Here is a 21,703-nt window from a genome sequence, read left to right as displayed (position 1 = left end):
CCTTTGGCACTGTTCCCTGAAATGTTAAAAATATTGGACAGTGTCAATTCATACATCACTCCTCACCATTCTCTTGGTAATTTTAATTTTTGGAATTTGATTAGGTTAACAATGTAATCTTTTCTGCTATAATTTTTTTTTGGTTTATTCCTTAAAAGATACAGAAATCTTATTATTAATTTGAAATGTCTTCATAGTTGATATAGTCTGGTTATGTTTTTCAGACCTCAGGTATTATGGTGGAAAAGAACAGGTGAACAGAAAGCAAGAGATCCAGTCCATATGAAATTTTTTTATTAGAAAGGGGAAACAAATTAATATGGAACAGGAAGAGGTGATATAATTAAGGACATGTTTCAGAAGAGTGAAAAGGAATGAATAGATGAATCCATAGCAAATGGTGTTAAATACTAATTTTTGCCTTCCTAGGAGATTTAGAAGCAGAAGAGGTGTGATTGTGGAATTTTTGTTAGCTGTGTAGCAGTAAGTGGGGGTGTAAGGAGATTGTAGTCTCGTTACAGAGACTGAGTCAGGGACAGTGTTCTTCCTGTCTGCACGGTATTTCCAGTGCCTGGCCCCGGGCGGGCACCTGTGACGAACGGCATGAGTGTTAGTTTTCGGTGAGTGCGTACACGAGTCCGTGAATGGGCTGTTAGGCACTGCCACACATTGACTTTATTCTGGACACAACCCCTTTGAGAGAGGCATATTGTGGCAGAGAGAATGGCTCACAAGGATTTGCAAAAAGTACTGTTAGAAAAAGTTGAGGGAAGGATAAATTTTAGAAGAAGTTAAGAGATGTATGGTTATAGGCTACAGAGATGCCCTGTTTGTGTCCTAACCTTTTTATATTTTTAACAATGCAATTAGTAAAGGCAATGAAGGAACTGGAAAAGGCAAGTCTCTTTCTAGTCAAGTGTTAGAATTTCACTAAGGCCAAGCAAGGCCAAGTAGGGCTGCAAAAACAAAACTTCTCAGGGGTATCTTTACTTACATGCTTCTCTTAATTTAACTTGATCTACTTAAAAATTTTAATTTGCATGTACCTTAATTAACAGATATTTGTAATTTTACGTACATGAAGGCACTTAAAAATAAAACTGACATTTACTTCATCTAAAGGCAGTACAATTGATTTAAGACCAAATACAAAATGTGTGAGATCAGATCAGTAGTGGAGGTGGAATCTATTGATGGTCTGTCTTCATATTTTTTTCTGAAGTTGTTCCTTTGCTCTGAGTGGTCATACTGTGCTGCTGAAAAAGTTAGAATCTGCTCGTGTTGACCTAATACATCTCCTCCGTTCTGCAAGAAATTGTTTAAAAAGTTTAAGAGGCTTATAATATTTGACACATGTATGTTTTTGTAGTGAATAATTTATTGTTACTTAGAACTGAAGTTTAATGCTGTCTCATAAATGTTACAACCACTTCAACTTGTCCTTTGAACATCCTCTTTAATCTTAAAAGATTTTCCCCCTTAGTGTTTCTTTTTTGATCACTTTATAAAAGCCTGCTTTACTTAGACCTTTTTGTATGTGAAGTATTTCTAATGGCATTTTAGATTATGCTGTTTGTGTCCTAGCCTTTTTATATTATTAAAGATGCAGAGTCCTTTTGAAGCCTCTTTGTTAGGACTCCCTATTCAATAGAGATGGCACCTTTCCTTTACCTTTATTCTTCCAGTAGGATATGGCATGTAGCCTCATTCTAGACACATTAGAAGTATTATGAGGTCATATTCTATCAGGCTTATTATCATGCTTTTTTCCACCAAATACACATTGCACACTAGTAAACTTAGCAATTCACTTCAGACAGTTTCAACACATAACTAGTCCTGTCCTGGTTTTATCCTTTGCTTTCCTTTTTCATAGTTCTTGGTGTAAGCTTATGTTATTACCCATGGTTTATTTTAGAAAACCCACTTTCCAAATTGCCTTGCCATTTTATTAGAGATCTTTTATTGTATTTAATGTCAAATAGCTGCTTCTTTTCTTGACAGTGAAATACTTGAATTATATTTGAATTTGGAGCATGGTTTTACAAAATGTTACTAATGAGACTATAGACATAGATCTCCTCCCTGTAGAGTTTGGTTAATTTCATTTAGACAACCATGAGATACATCCATATAAATTACTTCCCGGTCATCTTTCAGGTGCTTACCACTGAGAGATGGTAAAGATCCTAATTGTCTTTGTGGTACACAGAGTTTCAGGTGGCCCCGAGATCCTGCTCTCGGTGTTGACAGCCTTGTACAGTCCCTCCTCCTTGAGTGTGGGCAGGACCTGTGAGTGGCTTCTAACCAATAGAATATGGCAGTGGTGATGGGCTGTCACTTCCATGAATACATTACGGTACATAAGACCTCTGCCCTGCTGGCAGACTGGCTCTGGAGGCTTGCCGTCTTTTCCTTGCTGGCTTGAAGAAGCAGGCTGCCGTGAATCCCGTATCCAGAAGGAACGGAAGCTGCTGACAAACCGTGACAATGGGGAGGCAGATTCTTCCCTCATTGAGTCTCCGGACGAGAACCCAGCTCTGGGCAAACCCTGACTGAAGCCTTGTATGGCCTTAAGCAGAGGACGCAGCTCGGCTGCACCTGCACTTCTGACCCACAGAGACTATGAGAAAATGTATGTGTTGTTTAAAGCTGTTATGTCTGTGGTAATTGGTTATGCAGCAACAGATGACTGATATAGTTTTTATCCTCATTTTAGAAAATTATACAGTCTATATATGATACATGCTCTTTGTAAAAATCTCAATGTAGAACTATGAAAAGTAAAAAGAGTCCTTCTCTCCATGTTCTTACTTTACTTCCCTCACGAGAGAGAGTTGGCATCAACGATTTGGTGTGTATCATTCCATAGTACACACATACCCACTCGTTTGTAATTAAAAATTTTAAGTTGGCTTGTACTACATGTAGTGTTCTTTTGTCACTTAACTGTGTCTTAATCCTGTGTCATGTAACCTGTGTAATCTTTTTCATCACATATAATAATCCATAGCGTAGATTTACTGTAACTTACCCGTCTCGTTGCTTTTGATTCTTTAGTGTTATAAAGAACGCCTTAGTTAACATCCTGGTACATACATCATCACGCGCCTGTGTGTGCTTGGGCTATTACTGATGCTATAGCTGGGCACAGTAAAACGTTCAGTGGGTGAGCTGTTGGTGGGATTATTAGTAGGTTCAACATCTTGTGCAATGGTAACAAAAATATATGGGCTAGTATGGAATGATCTCTTAAGATATATAAAGTTCAAAAGAAGTACATAAAAGTAGAAAGCTTCCATTTGTGTGTGTGTGTGTGTGTGTGTGTGTATTTTAAAGAGGATATATGGACACGTATGGGTACACGTGCATGGAATATTTCTGGGTGCTACGTACGAAACTGTTTTACCTTTAGGGAGTGGGAGTAATCTGGTGTGAAAAGTTCAAAAATTTTTTGTACACATGTCTATGTTATTTTTAATAATCACACATTTTTTTGATAGATAGTGTCAAGTTGCCTTCCAAAATACTATCTTATTAAAATGCTTGGGCATACACACTATTTACAATAGTGATGCACGTTAATAAATCTAACCATTATATAGCAAATATACAGATTTAAACATAAGAATGAAATTTTCCCAGTAAACAATTTCATTGTTTTTGGATTTCACTTGTATTTCTAGTTGGTTAAAATAGGAACCAAGTGAGGCAAGTTGTACGTTTATGGAGCACCTACTGTATGCTAAATACTCTTCTAGAAATCTTTTGTAAGTTATCTGATTTCATCCTCTCTGTAATTCTGTGAGGTTGACAAAATTGCCCTTTGTATTTATTGATGAGGTAACAGCTTCAGTAAGGTCAATAAACTTTCCCAGTGATGGATTCAGTATTGGAATCTAGGTCTTTGTGATTCCAGACCCCATATTCTTTCTGGTGTTCCATGTAGGCATGAGTACTTTATGCAGCAAATATGGAAACTTCACTATAATCCATTTTTTCTGCACTTGAGCTGTGTTAGCAATCTTGGGCGGCTGTACCTTTGTTCTTGGTTATTTCTAGGTTGAGCTGAAATGAGGCAGTTTGCCTTTGCTCAAATATCACTTCTGACACTTGACAACCATGTGTCCTCAGGCAAGTTACTTACTTTCTCTAAACCCCAGTTTCGTCACCTGTAAGTTGGAGATGGGGGTAGTATTAACGTCAGAGTCGTGTGGGTGAAGTGAATACTGCACGTTGAGCCTCTGACACGGGACCTGTGAAAGTGTTGGCTGTTGCTAACGCCATCATCAGTGCTGCGGGGATAGTTACTTTAACAGGCCACACAGGGGCTTGCTTGTTAGAGTGACTGCTCTTTTGCTTCTCTCATTATCTAATCTTCCCAAAGGGTATTGTCTTAAGATCCACTGGTCATTAATTATTTTCAGTTCCTAAAAGTCATTCTGTGTTCCTGAGAGAAAGAAAATGGTTATACAGAAAAGTTCTGATTGTAAGTATGAATCCTGCACACTCTAAGAATAAAGAAAGGTAATAGTATTTTAGAAGAGGCTTCTGGGAGTTCCGTGGTGGTCCAGTGGTTAGGACGCAGTGCGTCCACTGCCGGGGACCCGGGTTCAATCCCTGGTCAGGAAGCTGAGCTCTTGAAAGCCACGCAGCGTGGCCAAAGAAATAAAAAAATAAAATAAAAGAGGCTTTGAATCAGTTTTTATTTAGATAACTCAGCAAGCCCCCTTTTCCAGGATAGAGGGAACACAGTGTGACTGGCCCTGTTTTTAAACATTTTATCACAGCGTGTATTAGAAGCTGCCTAAGTGACATTAGACTTCAGTTCTTGTCTCTATGTGCTTTTTTCTGTGCATTATCCCAAAGACAGACACAAAGATAATAGGTTTTATTCTTGTCCTCCTGTTCTGTGAAAAATGTTTTGAAGCTTCTTTTTCGTGGCTTGTAATTATTTTTATAACTTTTCAGTCAAGTATGATGTGGTCTGGTAGCTTATCACCAGAGTGTAGTTAGGTTCTGGGATAGGGGAAGATGAAAAAGAATGATGTAATACCTCTTATTATTTCTACTGGGAACTTTGGTTAAGAGTTATGAGTTAGGATAAAGCAAAGAAGAGAGATGTGGAATCAATGCCGACCTTTAAACACTGCTTCACGGTGGAGGAGAGACAATGCTGCTTATTTTTTTTTTTTTTTTTTTGTGGTACGCGGGCCTCTCACTGCTGTGGCCTCTCCCGTTGCGGAGCACAGGCTCCGGACGCGCAGGCTCAGCGGCCATGGCTCACGGGCCCAGCCGCTCCGCGGCATGTGGGATCTTCCCGGACCGGGGCACGAACCCGCGTCCCCTGCATCGGCAGGCGGGCTCTCAACCACTGCGCCACCAAGGAAGCCCAATGCTGCTTATTTTAGAGAACTTCACTGCTGAAAAAGAAGGCAGCAGTTGTTTACATTTCCTCAGATGCCACTTTATAAAGAGTCATCATCCAGATTGCTTAAGAATTCTAGGAGCATGTAAGCAGAATTATTATTTATTATATATTACTTTTACCATATTAGATTTAGGTTAACTTTATATAAATTAAAGTTTTATCTTTTGATTTATGTTGTGTCCTTCAAATAACAAATATGTTCATACCTTTAAGAATGGACTTGGAGAATAATTATCCTATTTTAAATGAGTATAGAGGACTATAATTTCTGCATCTTTCTTTAATGAGATCTTTCCATGGGTTATTTGATGCCAGATTTTAGTTTGGAATGAAGACTCTAATTATAGTCCAGCCCTTATGGAAAATATGATTTGCTTTACAAGGAGCCTCTTTATGATGTGGTTTTCCAGGAATGCATTGTGGCGAAGAGCTGAGACTGTCCTTTAAAAATGTCTCCCAGTACAGCCAGCGTTTCATGTGCTGGTGCAGTTTAAGGACATCGCCAGCAGATGGTGACCAAGTATAATGAAAAAATGTACTTACGGTTGAATAGGTTGATCTGTGTGAAAAAACATTTTTCACTTTAAAAATGTTGATTTAATTTTTAGTCTGTATACTCAAACAACTATAGTAGATAGACTCTTTTAAATTTGTTAAACTCCATTTCTGTATGTAAATGGCACTGACCTATAAATAGCCCCTGCTTCTAAATTGTTGGATGAATTTATGGGGGAGCTTATCATTACCTTTCCTTCCTAGGGTTTCTTTATGTCCATTGGCATAAATAATTATGCTTAGGGTTACACGTAGTAAAGCATCCTTAAGTATTATTCACAAAAAGTACATTCATTTTATTTAAGAATTGCCCTGTTGATTAGGCAAAGATACATTCTGCAGTAGTACATTACATATCTTCGTTCCATACGTATACTGCATGTATTCTGCAGCGGTATAATAGAACATCCCGCAGTGGTGGGAATGTTCTGCAGCTGTGCTGTCCAGTGTCGCAGCCACTGTTCACATGGGACTGCTGAGCACTTGCAGTGTGGCTGCTGTGGCTGAGGAATTGAATTTTGGGTTTTAATTAGTTCAAGTAGCCATATGTGATCAGGGGCTACCAAGTGGGGCTTGGAGTTCTAGACCTGGGTCTTCCTGCCAGGTGGAGAGCTGCTGTCTAGGTGGGTGTTGGTGCATCTAAACTGCCTCTGCCCCCGGGAGAGACCTGTGCTGTGTGCTTACTGCACTTCGTGGGTATCTCCCTTCTTGGGTGAGGATTGCCCGTGATCAGTATCTAGTGGCTTCCTGTTGGTCAGTCTAAGGGTTAAGAGGACCTCTCCCCAACACGTCTTTTTGGAAGAAAGAAAAATTAATCATTTTTCTTAAATTAGTGAAAGAAGAGTCAATCTTTTTCATCATTGTGTTTGGAGGGAGCGTTTAGTGAGGAACAAATATGATTAACTTGGTCTTTTTGCCAGAATGGACACTTGTTAGGTAGACGTTTAACCTTGAGCTCTAGGGGTAAGACTGCTTCATAAACAAGGGATGGAAACTTTCTTAGGATCCTCAATAGAACAGTATGTTTCACACACTCATGGGACCACTTAGCTGCTCATTAATTTTCAACAGTGATGTGCTAATAATTAAATATCATTCTTAGGTATTTACCAAGGCAAGGCCAAGTGACAACAATTTGTAACTGAGATGGAATAGCTTTGAAAATAATGGCCTTGCATTTCTTTTAGGCTTTTTTTTTTCATTGAGTCAGATTTTTGACAAATTTAGTCACTTCTTTTTAAAATTTTTTAACGATTGGGGCTTTGTAATAAGTATCTCTTTGTTTCACAAGCAAGTTTCTTTTTGTGAGATCATAATATTGAACAGTTTAGTTCTGATTGTTCTTTTAAACAGAAAAGGACGACAGTAAGCTTATATGTGTTGCAAAACTTAAAGGGAATTAAAATACTCTCTTGAGTGTTGATACTATTAAACCAGAGATATATTAATAAACGTTGATTTAAATGAGTGACTTTTAAAGCTGGTTTTTAATTTTAAAATCAAATGTGTTATTTTAAAGTAGGAACTGGGGAAAAATACGAAGTCTTAAAATGTTTATGAATCGCTGGTCATTTTTTGGTTTTGTCAAGCTTCTCATTTACTTAAAATTTAGTTTTGTTTTTCTTTTTATTCCTAATAAAGTTCCCTTTGAAATATTAAAATAAATATGTTGTGGATCCGTGGAAGTTATTTTCATTTTCTTATTTTCAGTGTTATTTGATACTTTACTGCGGTATTAATTGTTGCTAATTATTTTTATGTTTCATTGATATTTAGCAATACTGTAAGTAAACTATTCTGCAGATGGTATGTAACAGTATTACTTGCTGCTCAGATGAATGCAAAGATGTGAAATCTAAAGTTAGTTCTCATTTTAGTTTTCTGATTTATAAGGCAGTAGTTGTATTACTCTTAAAAAGTTTTACCTCTATGGAACATAGCATATATGTAAAAAGTGTATGAAAATGACGGGTACAGTTTAAAGAGCAGTTAGAAAATAAACATCCTTGTGCTGCTAACTCAGCCAAGAAAGAGCACATCGCTACTCCAGGAGACCTTCGGCCGTGCCTCCTCCCCCTTGTCCTAAAGGCCAGCGCTCTGTATTTTGTGTTGATCATTTCTTTGCTTAGATCAAGATAGAGAACATGACCAGCTCTCCAGAAACCTCTCTCTCGCTCCCTCCCAGTCATTTATCGTCCCCGCAAAAGGTGACCACTATTCTGCATTATATCAACATAGATTAGTTTTTGGTTCATAAAGTATTTTCACTTTTTTCCAGCTTCTTTTGTTCAACATTATGTAGTGAGATTGATCCATGCTGTTGCATTTAGCAGTGGATTGTTCTTTTTATTTTATTACTGTGTGAATATATCACATTTTTATGTCCATTCTGCCATTGTTGAATGTTTGGGGTTTTCCCAGCTTTTAGCTATTACAAATAATCCTGTGAACATTCTTTCTCACATCTTCTAGTGCACATATGTATACTGTGTTGACTTGGAAGTGTAATTACAGTAGATACTGCCAAAGAGTTTTCCAAAATGGTTATAGCAATTTACACTTCCACCAGTAAGACTTTCAAAGTCTGTGGCTCCTCATCTTTACCAGTACTTGGTTGGTCAGTTTCTTTTAGCTTTAGCAATTCTTGTCTGGTGCATGTGAGTTTTAATTTGCATTTTCCCTCATGACTAATGATATTGAGCACACTTTTCTATGCTTGTTGACCATTTAGGTATCTTCTTTTGTGAAGTTCCTGTTTGTTCCCATTTTAATAAAAATGGTTTGTCAGTCTTTTCTCCATTGATTTGTTGCAACTCTTTGTATATTCTGGAAACAAATTGTTTGATACATGTATGGTAAATGTCTTCTCCCACGTTCACTGGTATGTTCTGTTGAACAATATTTAATTATAATATAATTATTTTTAGTCAGTCATCTCTGATATTCTTTTTTGCTTGTGTCCTGTTTAAGATTTCTTACCTTGCCTGTCTCAAGATCATGGGGATACCTTCTAGAAGCTTCTGTATTTTACCTTTCTCATTTGGATATGTGCTATATCTGGAGTTGATTCTTATGTATGAAGTGATGTAGGGGTCATCCCCGCACCCCTCCTGTGGATAAATGATAGCCATTTGACCCAGTATCATTTAAAAAAGCTATTTTTCCCCACTACTACAGTTGACACCATTATTGTAAACCAGAAAATCTTACTTGTTTGGGTTTCTGGACCCTTGTCTCCTCCGATGGTCTCTTTGTCTTGTGTACTAATACTACACTGTCTTAGTTACTGTGGTTTTAAAATAAGTCTTGATTTTTGGTAGTGTAGTGCATGCACTCCAGGTTTCTTCTTCTTTAAGACTGCCTTGACTCTTTTTGGTCCTTTGCATTCCCATATAAATTCTAGAATTATCTTGCCAGTTTTAATAACACACACACACACATGCCCCTGTTGAGATTTTGATTGAGAATGCATTGAGTCTGTAGATCAATTTGGGAAGAATTAATATCTTTATAATATGGAATTACTCCAAAACCCAGGCAAGCAATGCTCTGCTCTCTGTCACTATAGTTTTGCCTTTTCTAGAAGTTTCATATGAGTGGAATCATGAATTATGTAGTCTTATGCATCTGGTTATTGTTTTTGAAGTTCATGTGGCATGTATCAGTAATTCATTCCTTTTTATTCCTGAGTGGTATTTCATAGATGAGTATATTACATTTGTTTATCCACTGACTAGTTAATAGATATTTGGATTGTTACCAGTTTTTAATTATTCTGAATAATGCTGCTGTGGACATTCATATACATATTTTTGTTTGGACATGTGTTTTCCATTTCTTTTGTGTAGATATCTAGCAGTGGGTTGTGTGGTAAGTGTATTTTTAACTTTTTTGGGGAATCAAACCATTTTCCAAAATACTACCATTTGACATCCCCATTAGCAATATGAGTGTTCCAGTTTCTTCACATCCTCAACTCTTGGTGTTTTCTGTGTTTTAGATTTTGGCCATTGTAATGAGCGTGTTAGTGGTATCTCATTGTGGTTTTAACTCGCATTTTTCCTAATGACTAATGATACTGAGCATCTTTTCACATGCTCACTGGCCATTTGTGTCTCTGGAGAAATGTCTATTCCAATAGTTAACTGCTCCCCACATGCCCAACATACAATAATTACTATAGACATTTCTAAAAAGGAGAATAATAGGAGATACAAAGAAGTCCATAGTAATTCTGAAATCCAGTTGGGCAAATGTTGGAATTAATTAGGGCTCAAGATCTGGGTATAATACTCCATGTCTCTTGGCTTCTCCCACTAGGTTTTTGATTCCATCTTCTGAGTTATCCTTTCTTTTTCATGAAAAATAGTATGTGTTTGCGGTTGGGTAGTTTGTGTTTGCAGGTGAGTAGTTTTCTTAGTCTGCTTCCTTCCAGAAGAATTTTGGGGGTCCAATGGTCCCTTTTCATTTTGTACTCTGTCCCTTTCAGTCCAAGGGCAGTGATTTTGCTGATATAATTTTCTCAATACCTTTGTAGACCTCCTATGAATCCTATGTGTGTTCACTCCATTAGACAAAAGCCACATATACTAATCTCTTTTTAGGTTGGGTTACTTCTCAGAAGATTGAAGGACAGTGTCCTTAAGATTTTCAGAAGCCCTGTTGTTTGAGATGCACACCCTTAATCTTTTTAAAGGTCTTTATGTGTGAATGTACTCTGATGTACCACCTTTGATCTTTTTGATCTTTTATTTTTTTAAAAATAAATTTATTTCTTTTATTTCTTTTATTTTTGGCTGCATTGGGTCTTCGTTGCTGTGTGAGGGCTTTCTCTAGTTGCGGCGAGCCAGGGCTACTCTTCGTTGCAGTGCACGGGCTTCTCGTTGCGGTGGCTTCTCTTGTTGTGGAGCACGGGATCTAGGTGCACAGGCTTCAGTAGTTGTGGCTCGCAGGCTGTAGAGCGCAGGCTCAGTAGTTATGGTGCATGGGCTTAGTTGCTCTGTGGCATGTGGGATCACGGGCCTCTCACTGTTGTGACCTCTCCCGTTGCGGAGCACAGGCTCCGGACGCGCAGGCCCAGCGGCCATGGCTCACGGGCCCAGCCGCTCTGTGGCATGTGGGATCCTCCCGGACCGGGGCACGAACCCGTGTGCCCTGCATCGGCAGGCGTACTCTCAACCACTGTGCCACCAGGGAAGCCCGGCAGGCTGATTCTTAACCACTGTGCCACCAGGGAAGCCCTGATCTTTTTGATCTTAACAAAAGGTTTTTGATTTATACTGTTGGCTTAATCTCTAGGCAGTGCGCAAACTTAGCTTGGGTGCCATTTCTTAATTCCTCATATTTTGCCTTCTGTAGAGACTGAGAATTTTTAAAACCATGAAGCCCCAGTTCCTTTTTCTTGAATTGTCCTTCACTTAACTTATTACTCTCCTCTTGCATTTTACTGTAAGCAGCAAGACATACTTTGCTTGGAAATCTACTTAGCTATAGCACTCACCTAATTCATTAGGCACGTTTTCTATTTTTCATGTTATTGAAGATGATGGTGTGGCTTTCTACCACTGTATAAAAAGGATTTCTCACTTCGTTTTGAGCCCTTACTCGCAATGTCCTCAAATTCCAGATTTCTGCTAACAGCCTGTTCAAGTCAATTTTGTGTTTCTCTGGCACACTACTGAAAATCCTTCTAGAATCTGACCACTACCTGGTTCAAAAGACACTTCCAAATTTTTAGGCAGCACCTCACTTCCATGTACCCAAATCATTATCAGTTATCTATTGCTGTGTAACAAATTATTCCAAATCTTAGCAGCTTAAAACAGCAAACATTTATTTCATGATCATAGCTGAGTTTTCTGGCTCAGATTCTCTTATAAAGCTGAAATCAAAGTATTGGCTGAGACTGTGGTCGTTTAGCTGAGGGGATAATCCATTTCTGTTCTCACTTATGTGTTTAATAGGATTCAGTTATATGTGGGCTCTTGGTTTGGGGCCCTCAGTCTTCTATGGGTGTCATCCAGAGGCCTCATCCAGTTACTTACTTGTTTCTGGACTTCTCTGTAGGACAGCCCACAATAAGGCAGCTGGCTTCCATCAGAGGAAGTGAGCAAGATGGAAGCCAGAGTCTTTTCGTAAGGTGGTTTTCGAAGTGATAATCCATCACTTTTGCCAGATTCTGGTTATTAGAAGTAAGTCACTAGGTTCAGTCCACACTCGAGAAAAGGGCATTACACAAGGGATGTGGGGATAACTGGGAGGAATATTAGATATTGCCTAGCACAGGGGTCCCCAACCCTCAGGCTACGGACCGGTAACAGTCCGCAGCCCGTTAGGAACTGGGCCGCACAGCAAGAGGTGAGTGGCGGGCAAGCGAGCGAAGCTGCATCTGCTGCTCCCCATCGGTCACATTATCACCTGAACCATTCCCCTTCCACCCCCCTGTCCGTGGAAAAGTTACCCTCCACAAAACCGGTCCCTGGTGCCAAGAAGGTTGGGGACTGCTAGCCTAGCACATACCTCGAACAAGTACTAAAAATATAATAGAAAGGCATACAGCTAGAAAGAAATACAACTAGAGGGATTAAAATGGAATACAGTGAAATAGTCAATGAACACAGTCAAAGGAGGTAGGGGAGAAAGAACAGGAACAAAGAAAGATGGGACAAATGTAAAACCAATAGCAAAATGGCAGACTGAATAGAACCATATGAGTGATTACATTAAATGTAAATGGACTCAACACTCTGATCTAAAGGCAGCAGTTAGATTGGATAAAAAAGCGCGAACAAACTGTATGTTGTCTGTAAGAGACGTACATTACATCCAAGGACAAGTAAATTAAAACTAAAAGGATGCAAAGAGATGTGTAATGGGAACAACAAACATAAGAAAGCTGGAATGGCCATATTAAATATCAGATAAAATAGACTTTAAGGCAAGGAGAATTACCAGAGATGCATAGAAGGGGTCAATTCATAAGCATGACATAACAGTTATAAGTGTGTATGCATCAAATAATAGAGCTTCAAAAATACATGTAGCAAAGGAACCTCCATACTGTTCTCCATAGTGGTTGTATCAATTTACATTCCTACCAACAGTACAGGAGGGTTCCCTTTTCACCACACCCTTTACAGAATTTATTGTTTCTAGATTTTTTGATGATGGTCATTCTGACCAGTGTGAGGTGATACCTCATTGTAGTTTTGATTTGCATTTCTCTAATAATTAGTGATGTTGAGCATCTTTTCCTGTGCCTTTTGGCCATCTGTATGTCTTCGCCCATTTTTTAACTGGATTGTTTGTTTTTTTGATATTGAGCTCCATGAGCTGTTTGTATATTTTGGAGATTAATCCTTTGTCCGTTGTTTCATTTGCAAATATTTTCTCCCATTCTGAGGGTTGTCTTTTCGTCTTGTTTATGGTTTCCTTTGCTGTGCAAAAGGTTTGAAGTTTTATTAGGTTCCATTTGTTTATTTTTATTTTTATTTCCATTACTCTAGGAGGTGGGTCAAAAAGACCTTGCTGTGGTTTATGTCAAAGAATGCTTTTCCTTTGTTTTCCTCTAAGAGTTTTATAGTATCTGGCCTTATATTTAGGTCTTTAATCCATTTTGAGTTTATTTTTGTGTATGGTGTTAGGTACTGTTCTAATTTCATTCTTTTACATGTAGCTGTGCAGTTTTCCCAGCACCACTTACTGAAGACACTGTCTTTTCTCCATTGTATGTTCTTGCCTCCTTTGTCGTAAATTAGATGCCCATATGTGAGTGGGTTTATCTCTGGGCTTTCTGTCCTGTTCCATTGATCTATATTTCTGTTTTTGTGCTAGTACCATATGGTCTTGATTACTGTAGCTTTGTAGTATAGTCTGAATTTGGGGAGCCTGATTCCTCCAGCTCTGTTAAAAATAGAATTATCATATGACCCAGCAATCCCACTACTGGGCATATATCTTGAGAAAACCATAATTCAAAAAGAGACATGTACCACAGTGTTCATTGCAGCACTATTTACAATAGCCAGGACATGGAAGCAACCTAAATGTCCATCGACAGATGAATGGATAAAGATGATGTGGCACATATATATAATGGAATATTACTCAGCCATAAAAAGAAACAAAATTGAGTTATTTGTAGTGAGGTGGATGGACCTAGAGTCTGTCATACAGGGTGAAGTAAGTCAGAAAGAGACAAATACCGTATGCTAACACATAGGTATGGAATCTAAAAAAAAAAATGGTACTAATGAACCTAGTGGCAGGGCAGGAATAAAGACATAGATATAGAGAATGAACATGAGGACATGGCGGGGGGAGGGGGAAGCTGGGGCGAAATAAGAGCAGCATCAACATATATACACTACCGAATGTAAAATAATTAGCTAGTGGGAAGCAGTAGCATAGCACAGGGAGATCAGCTTGGTGCTTTGCGATGACCTAGAGGGGTGTGATAGGGAGGGTGGGAGGGAGATGCAAGAGGGAGGAGATATGGGGATATATGTATGCATATGGCTGATTCACTTTGTTGTACAACAGAAACTAACACAGTGTTGTGAAGCAATTATACTCCAATAAAGATCTGTTTTAAAATAAAATACATGTAGCAAAAAGTAACAAGAGCTAAAGAGAGAAATAGACAAATCTACAGCCACTGTTGCAGATTTTAACATCCCTTTCTTAGGAATTATGGAGCAACATGACCAAAGAATCAACAAGGATATAGAAGATTTGAACAATACTCTGAGCTACCTTGACCTAGTTGACATCTAAGAAATACCCCATCCAATAAGTGCAGATTACACATTCTTCAACTGCACATGGTATGTTCATCCGGATAAGTCATGTCTGGGTCATAAAAGAAATTCAGTTGGTCTCAAAGGATGGACGTCACACAGAGCATGTTTTCTGATCTCACCGGAATTTAATAAGAAAGAAACAATTGTACATCCAGAAAAGCCATCAAACGTTTATAAATTAAAAAAACTCACTTCTAAATAACCTGTTTGTCATGAAAGAAATCACAAGGGTTTATAAAAATTTTGAACCAAATGATAAAGAAAATACAGCATATCAAAATTTATGAGATGCAGCTTAGAGGGAAATTTAGAGTTCTTAATGCTTGTGTCAGAAAAGAAGAAAAATCAAAAATCAGTGGTCACAGCTTCTTCCTTTGGAAGATGGAAGAATAAGAGCTGAGTGAATCCAATGTAAGCAGAATGAAGGAAATAAAATAGATAAGAGTGGAAATCAATGCAACAGGAAAACAAAGTCAGTGGAGGCAAACATTGGTTTTTTTTTTAAGTTAAATAAAATTGATAAATTCTAGTTAGACTCATGAAATAAAAAGAGAGAAATACATTGGTAAATATAAAAACCTGTAGAATGGTAATTCTGGTTTACAACTCCACTTTTTATTTTTATTTTTTTATTTTTATTTACTTATTTTTTAAAATTTTTTTATAGTATTACAAAGGCAGTTGGATAAAATGATATCCAACTATATGCTACCTACAAGGGACTCACTTTAGATCTAAGGACACATCCAAGTTGAAAGTGAAAGGATGGAAAAGATATTCCATGCAGATAGTAACCAAAAGAGGGCAGGAGTGGATTTGTATTATAAGAAATAGATTAAGTAATAACCTGTTACAAGAGACAAAGAATGAACTTATATAATGATAAAAGGGTCAATGAACCAGGAAGATATAACAGTTATACATGCACCAAACATCAGAAGTCTTAAATATATGAGTCAAACATCAACAGAATAGAGGGAGAAATAGCTCTACAATAGTGGTAAGAAAACTTCAGTACCACACCTTCAGTGATGGTTAGAACCATCAGATGGTTAGAACAACCAGATCATAAAGAAACAGAGGACTTGAACAACATTGCAGACCAATTGACCAAACCGATATATAGAGAACATGCCATCCAACAGCAGTAGAATACATTTTTCTCAAGTCCACATGGAATATTCTCCAGGATAAAACCATTTGATAGTCCACAAAACCAGTTTAAATATATTTAAAAGATTGAAATCATACAGAGTATCTTTTCTGATCAAAATGTAGGGAAACTAGGAATCAATAGTAAAACTGGAAAATTCATAAATATGTGGAAATTAAATAACACATTCATAGTCAAGAAGTCAAAAAAGAAATCAAAAGGGAAATCAGAAAATACCTTGAGACAAATGAAAATGAAAACACAACATACCATAACTTACGGAGTGCAGTGAAAGCAGTGCTATGAGGGGAATTTATAGTTGTAAAATCTTACATTAAAAAAGAAAAATCTGACATCAACAACCTAAATTTACATCTTAAGGAACTAGGAAAAGAACAAACTCTGAAGCTAGCAGAAGAAAGGAAATAAAACAGAAAATGGGAAAACATTAGAGAAAATCATGGAAACCACTAGAAAAAAAAGACGACAACTGAAATCAGACATGAAAGAAGAGACATTACAACTGATTTTACAGAAATAAAAAGCATTATAAGTGAGTACAATGAGCAGTTGTAAACCAACACATTGGGTAACCTAGATGAAGTGGATAATTTCCTAGAAACACAGTCTACCAAGACTGAATCATGAAGAAATAGAAAATCTATTTCTATTTCTAGAACAGACCTATAATTAGTAAGGAGATTGAAGCAGTATTCAAAAACCTTCCAACAAAGAAAAGCCCAGGACCAGATTGCTTCACTGGTGAATTCTATCAAACATTTAAAGAATAGTTAACCTCAATCCTCCTTAAACTCTTCCAAAATTGAAGAGGAGGGAATACTTCCAGATTCATGGTATGAGGCCAGCATTACCGTGATACCAAAGCCAGACAAAGACACTACAAGAAAAGAAAACTACAAACCAATATTCCTGATGAATATTGATGAAAAAACCCTGAAAAAAAATACTAGCAAACAATTCAACAGCACATTAAAAGGATTATACACCATGACAAAGTGGGATATATTCCTGGAATGCAAGGAAAATTTGACAAATGAAACAATCATTATAGTACACCACATTAACAGAATGATGGAAAAGAAACACGTGATCATCTCAATTGATGCAGAAAAAGCATATGACAAAATTTAACACCCTTTCATGATAAAAAATACTTGACAAACTAAGAATAGAAGGAAACTACCTCAAAGTAATAAAGGCCCTATGTGAAAAGCCCACAGCTAACAGCATACTTAAGAGTGAAAGCAAAAGTTTTACCTTTAAGAGCAGTAATAAGACAGGGATGCCCACTCTCATCACTTCTATTCAACATAGTACTGGAAGTCCTAACCAGAGCAATGAGGCAAGAAAAAGAAAAGTCATCGAAATTGAAAAGAAAGAAGAAAAATGATCTCTGTTCACAAATGATATGATCTTATATACAGAAAACTAAATATTCCACAAAAAACTATTAGAACTAATAAACAAATTCAACAAAGCAGGATACAAAACCAAAAAATAAAAATCAGTCACAATTTTATACACTAACAGTGAACAATCTGAAAAGGAAATTAAGACAGTTCCATTTACAACAGTGTCAAAAAGAATAAAATACTTAGGAATAAACTTAACCAAGGACTTGTACACTAAAAACACTACAAAATACTGTTGAGAGGAATTTAAAAAGACACCAGTAAATGGAAAGACGTGTTCATGGATTGGAAGACTTAATATTGTTAAGATGTACCATACAACCCAAAGTGATATATTGAATAGTATTGGGTTGGGTAACAAGGGAAAACCAAATGAACGTTTTGGCCAACCCAATACAATCCCTATCAAAATTCCAGTGGCTTGTTTTTTCTTTTCAGAAAAGGAAAAATACTTCCTAAAAGTCATATGGAATCTCAAGTGACACTGAATAGCTAAAACAGTCTTGGAAAAGAAAAGCAAAACTGGAATTCTAACATTTTCTAATTTCAAAACTTCCTACAATGCCACAGTAATCTAAACCGTGTCATGCTATCCTCAAAGGATAGAGTGAGCTTTCTGCACCAGTGTGCAGTTTTAATCTTACCTCCCTTCTAGTAGCTAGCACCTCATAATAGAGATTAAAGAGATGTGGAAAGAAGAAGAGGTAAAAAGTGGCTATAAAATTGCTACAGTTTTAGCAAATACCTTTAGCAAATACCTAAAGGTAAAAGCTACAACTACAAAAAAAACCCATCAGAAATGTTACAACCATGTAAATATTTTTAATCTACTTTTCTATCATTATTATTTTGGATCTAGCAAGGATAGATTTCCCAACCCAGGTATAATAGTCTTCCTGTTTCTGGGAAACAAGGCTGTTTTGCAGGACAATCAATGCTGATGCTAGTCTAAGATACATGAAGGAAAGAGAGAACTGTACACAACCCTACAGTTCACTTTCACATTTGGTGTTTGGGAAACGTGGGAAGCTAGATCTGTTGCCAGTTTTATTTACCTTTTGTAATGAAAGAACATATATATATTTTTGCATTTTAAATAAAAAATAACTAGCAGTTTTTGAATTAAATAATTTTCTTGCTTGGCTACACTGAGATGCTAAAAACACTTGGAGAGAGCACCAAAAATATGTGTAAGTCCACACACCTTTGGAGATTCTAGATGTTCTTTGTACTCGGTATTTGTTGAAGCAAAGAGGAAATGTACCCAAACCAACCTCTATACACAGGACAGACACCACTGTAAATGTGAGTGTGCCCGTTAACACATAATGCACTGACCAAATTTGGTAAGGGAGGCACCACAGTTTGTCAGTAATAATGATATAGAGGCCACGGTACTTAGGTACCTCTATGTAGCAATCAATAAAGCATTTTTTTCTTATGACTTCATGTTTTATGAAGATGATGCAAAGACTGTTGGGAATGATCTTTAACGAACTATAGAAGGGGTGTAGTCTGCTCTGATGTCAGTCTGTGGTTCCTCTTCACAAAGCTTCTTGAGGAGAGAGACTCTGTCTTGCTCACAATTATATTCCTAAGGCCTGTCACTGTACCATGGAGCACAGTTAATAACTCAGTTATTTGTTAAATGAATATGAATGAGTGAACAAATTAATGATTGGATAAATTAATTAAAAAGTCTGGTACTGGCATAAAGACAGACATATAGACTAATAGATTAGAATAGAGAGCCCAGAAATAAGCCCTTGCATATATGGTCAAATGATTTTTGACAAGGGTGCCAAGACCATTCAATAGGGAAAGGACAGTCTTTTCAACAAATGGTGTGGCAAAACTGGATATTCACATGCAAAAGAATGAAGTTGGACGCTTACTTTTTACTGTATATAAAAATTAATGCAAAATGGATCAAATACCTAAAGGTAAAAGCTATAACTACAGAACTCTTAAAAGAAAATATCGGGGGAAAGCTTCATGACGATGGATTTGGCATTGATTTATTGGATATGATACCAAAAGCACAAGCAACAACCAAGAAAAGCTGTAGATAAATTGGACCATGTCAAAATTAAAAACTTTTGTGCATCAAAGGACGCAATCAGCAGAGTGAAAAGGCATCCCATGGAATGGGATAAAATATTTGCAAATCACCTACCTGAAAAAGGATTAATATCCAGAGTATGTGAAGAACCCCACAATTCAACAACAGCAAAAACAAACAACCTGATTAAAAAGTGGGCAAAGGACTTGAATAGACATTTCTCCAAAAAAATGATCAGTAATCACTCTGGAAATGCAAGTCAAAACCATAATGAGATACCGTCTATTAGGATGGCTACTATAAAACAAACAAACAAGCAAACAAACAAAACAAGTGTTTGGCAAGCATGTGGAGAAGTTGGACCCGTGTGTACTGTTGGTGGGAATGTAAAATAGTGTAGCTGTGGTTGAACACTGTCAGCAGTTCATCAAAAAAATTAAAAATAAAATTACCATATCATACAGAAATCCCACTTCTGTGTATATATCCAAAATAATTGAAAACAGGGACCCGAACAGATATTTGTATAGCCTTGTACATAGCATCATTATTTTCAGTAGCCAAAAGATGGAAGCATCCCAAGCGTCCATCAGTGGATGAATGCATAAAAATGTGGCATATAATACAATGGAATATTATTGAGCCTTAAAAAGGAAGGAAATTCTGACACATGTTACAACATGGGTGAACCTTGAAGATATTATGCTAAGGCAGATAAGCCAGTCACAAAATGAAAAATACTGTATGATTCCACTTATATGAAGTATAAATTCATAGAGGCAGAAAGTAGAATGGTGTTTGCCAGGGACTGAGGGGAGAGGAGGAGAAAGGGAAGTTATTGTTTAATAGGTAGAGTGTTTCAGTCTTGGGAAGATGGAAAAACGCTAGAAATGGATGGTGATGGTGGTTGCACAACACTGTGATTGTACTTCCAACCACTGAACTGAACACTTAAAAGTGGTTAAGATGGTAACTTTTATGTTCCATGTATTTTGCCACAGTTAAAAATTTAAAAATGGGAGAGAAAACACAAATTAGCAATGTCAGGAATGAATGAAAGAGGAGGCTCCACACAGATCCTACAGACATTCAGAATATGATGAGGTGAGAATTCCCTCGTGGTCCAGTGGTTAGGACTCCTCACTTTCACTGCTAGGGCCCTGAGTTCGATCCCTGGTCAGGGAAGTAAGATCCTGCAAGCCACGTGGCATGGCCAAAAAAAAAAAAGAATATAATGAGGCTATTATAAACAACTTTGTATCAGTGAAAATTTGGGTGAAATAGAAGAATTCCTTAAAAGACAAGAAGAAATGGGGAATCTGAGTATCCCTATAGTTAACCAAAGAAATTTATTTTATAATTAACTACCTTCCTATAAAGAAATCTGTAAGCTCAGATGGCTTCCTTGGTGAATTCTGTCAGGCTTTTATAGAAGAAATGATATCATCCTACATGAATTTTTTTCAGGAAATAGAGAAAGAGGGAATGCTTCCCAGCTCACTTTGTTAAGTCTGTATTACTTTGTTTTCAAAAGAAGACAGACATTACCAGAATGTAAAACTACATACCAATATTCCTGCATGAATATAGATTTTAAAATTCTTAATTAGCATATTGTATCCAGAAAATAAACAAAGGGAATTATATCATGAATAGATGGTGCTCCCCACATATAGAGAAAATATTCTAAATACATGTATCTGATAAATGATTTGTGTCTAGAGTATGTGCAACTCAAGGAAAAGTAGACAACAACCCAATTAATGTGCAAAAGATTTTACAGACACTTCACAAAATGTATATATAACTAAATGGGTAATGTACACACATGAAAGGATGGACAACATCATCCTTTATCAGGGAAATGAAGATTATAAAGCACAATGTGATACCACTATACACCCATTAGAATGGTTAACATGATAAAGACAGAAAACCAAGTATGGTGACAGTGAGATAAAACTGGAAGTCTCATACAACGTTAATGGGAATATAAACTGGCACCACCACTTTGGAAAACAGTTTACCAATTTCTTACAAAGTTTTAGATAATTTACCTTATGACCTCACAATTCTATTCCTACATGTCAAGAGAAATGAAAATGTATGTCCACATAAATTCTTGAATGTCCATAGCAGCTTTATTCATAATAGCCATGTGGAGACAAGTGTCCATCAGTACATGAATCAAAAAGGAAATTAAGGTTCATGCACATAATGGAATACTTCTAATCAATAAAAAGAAATGAACTTTGATACATGCAACAA

The 21,703-nt window shown here is 37.1% G+C and overlaps 1 protein-coding gene across 15 annotated transcripts in view; it reads left to right on the top strand.

The window, feature by feature from the left end:
- CEP112 (centrosomal protein 112) overlaps positions 1-21,703 on the top strand; it is a 415,833-nt gene that overhangs the window by 13,689 nt on the left and 380,441 nt on the right. The gene's annotated exons all lie outside the window — the stretch shown is intronic.

Source organism: Physeter macrocephalus, chromosome 14 (assembly GCF_002837175.3).
Source record: "Physeter macrocephalus isolate SW-GA chromosome 14, ASM283717v5, whole genome shotgun sequence".
In the NCBI taxonomy this organism is placed as follows: domain Eukaryota; kingdom Metazoa; phylum Chordata; class Mammalia; order Artiodactyla; family Physeteridae; genus Physeter; species Physeter macrocephalus.
Note: the sequence above shows the minus strand (reverse complement) of the source record. Positions and strands in the feature narration are given on the sequence as shown.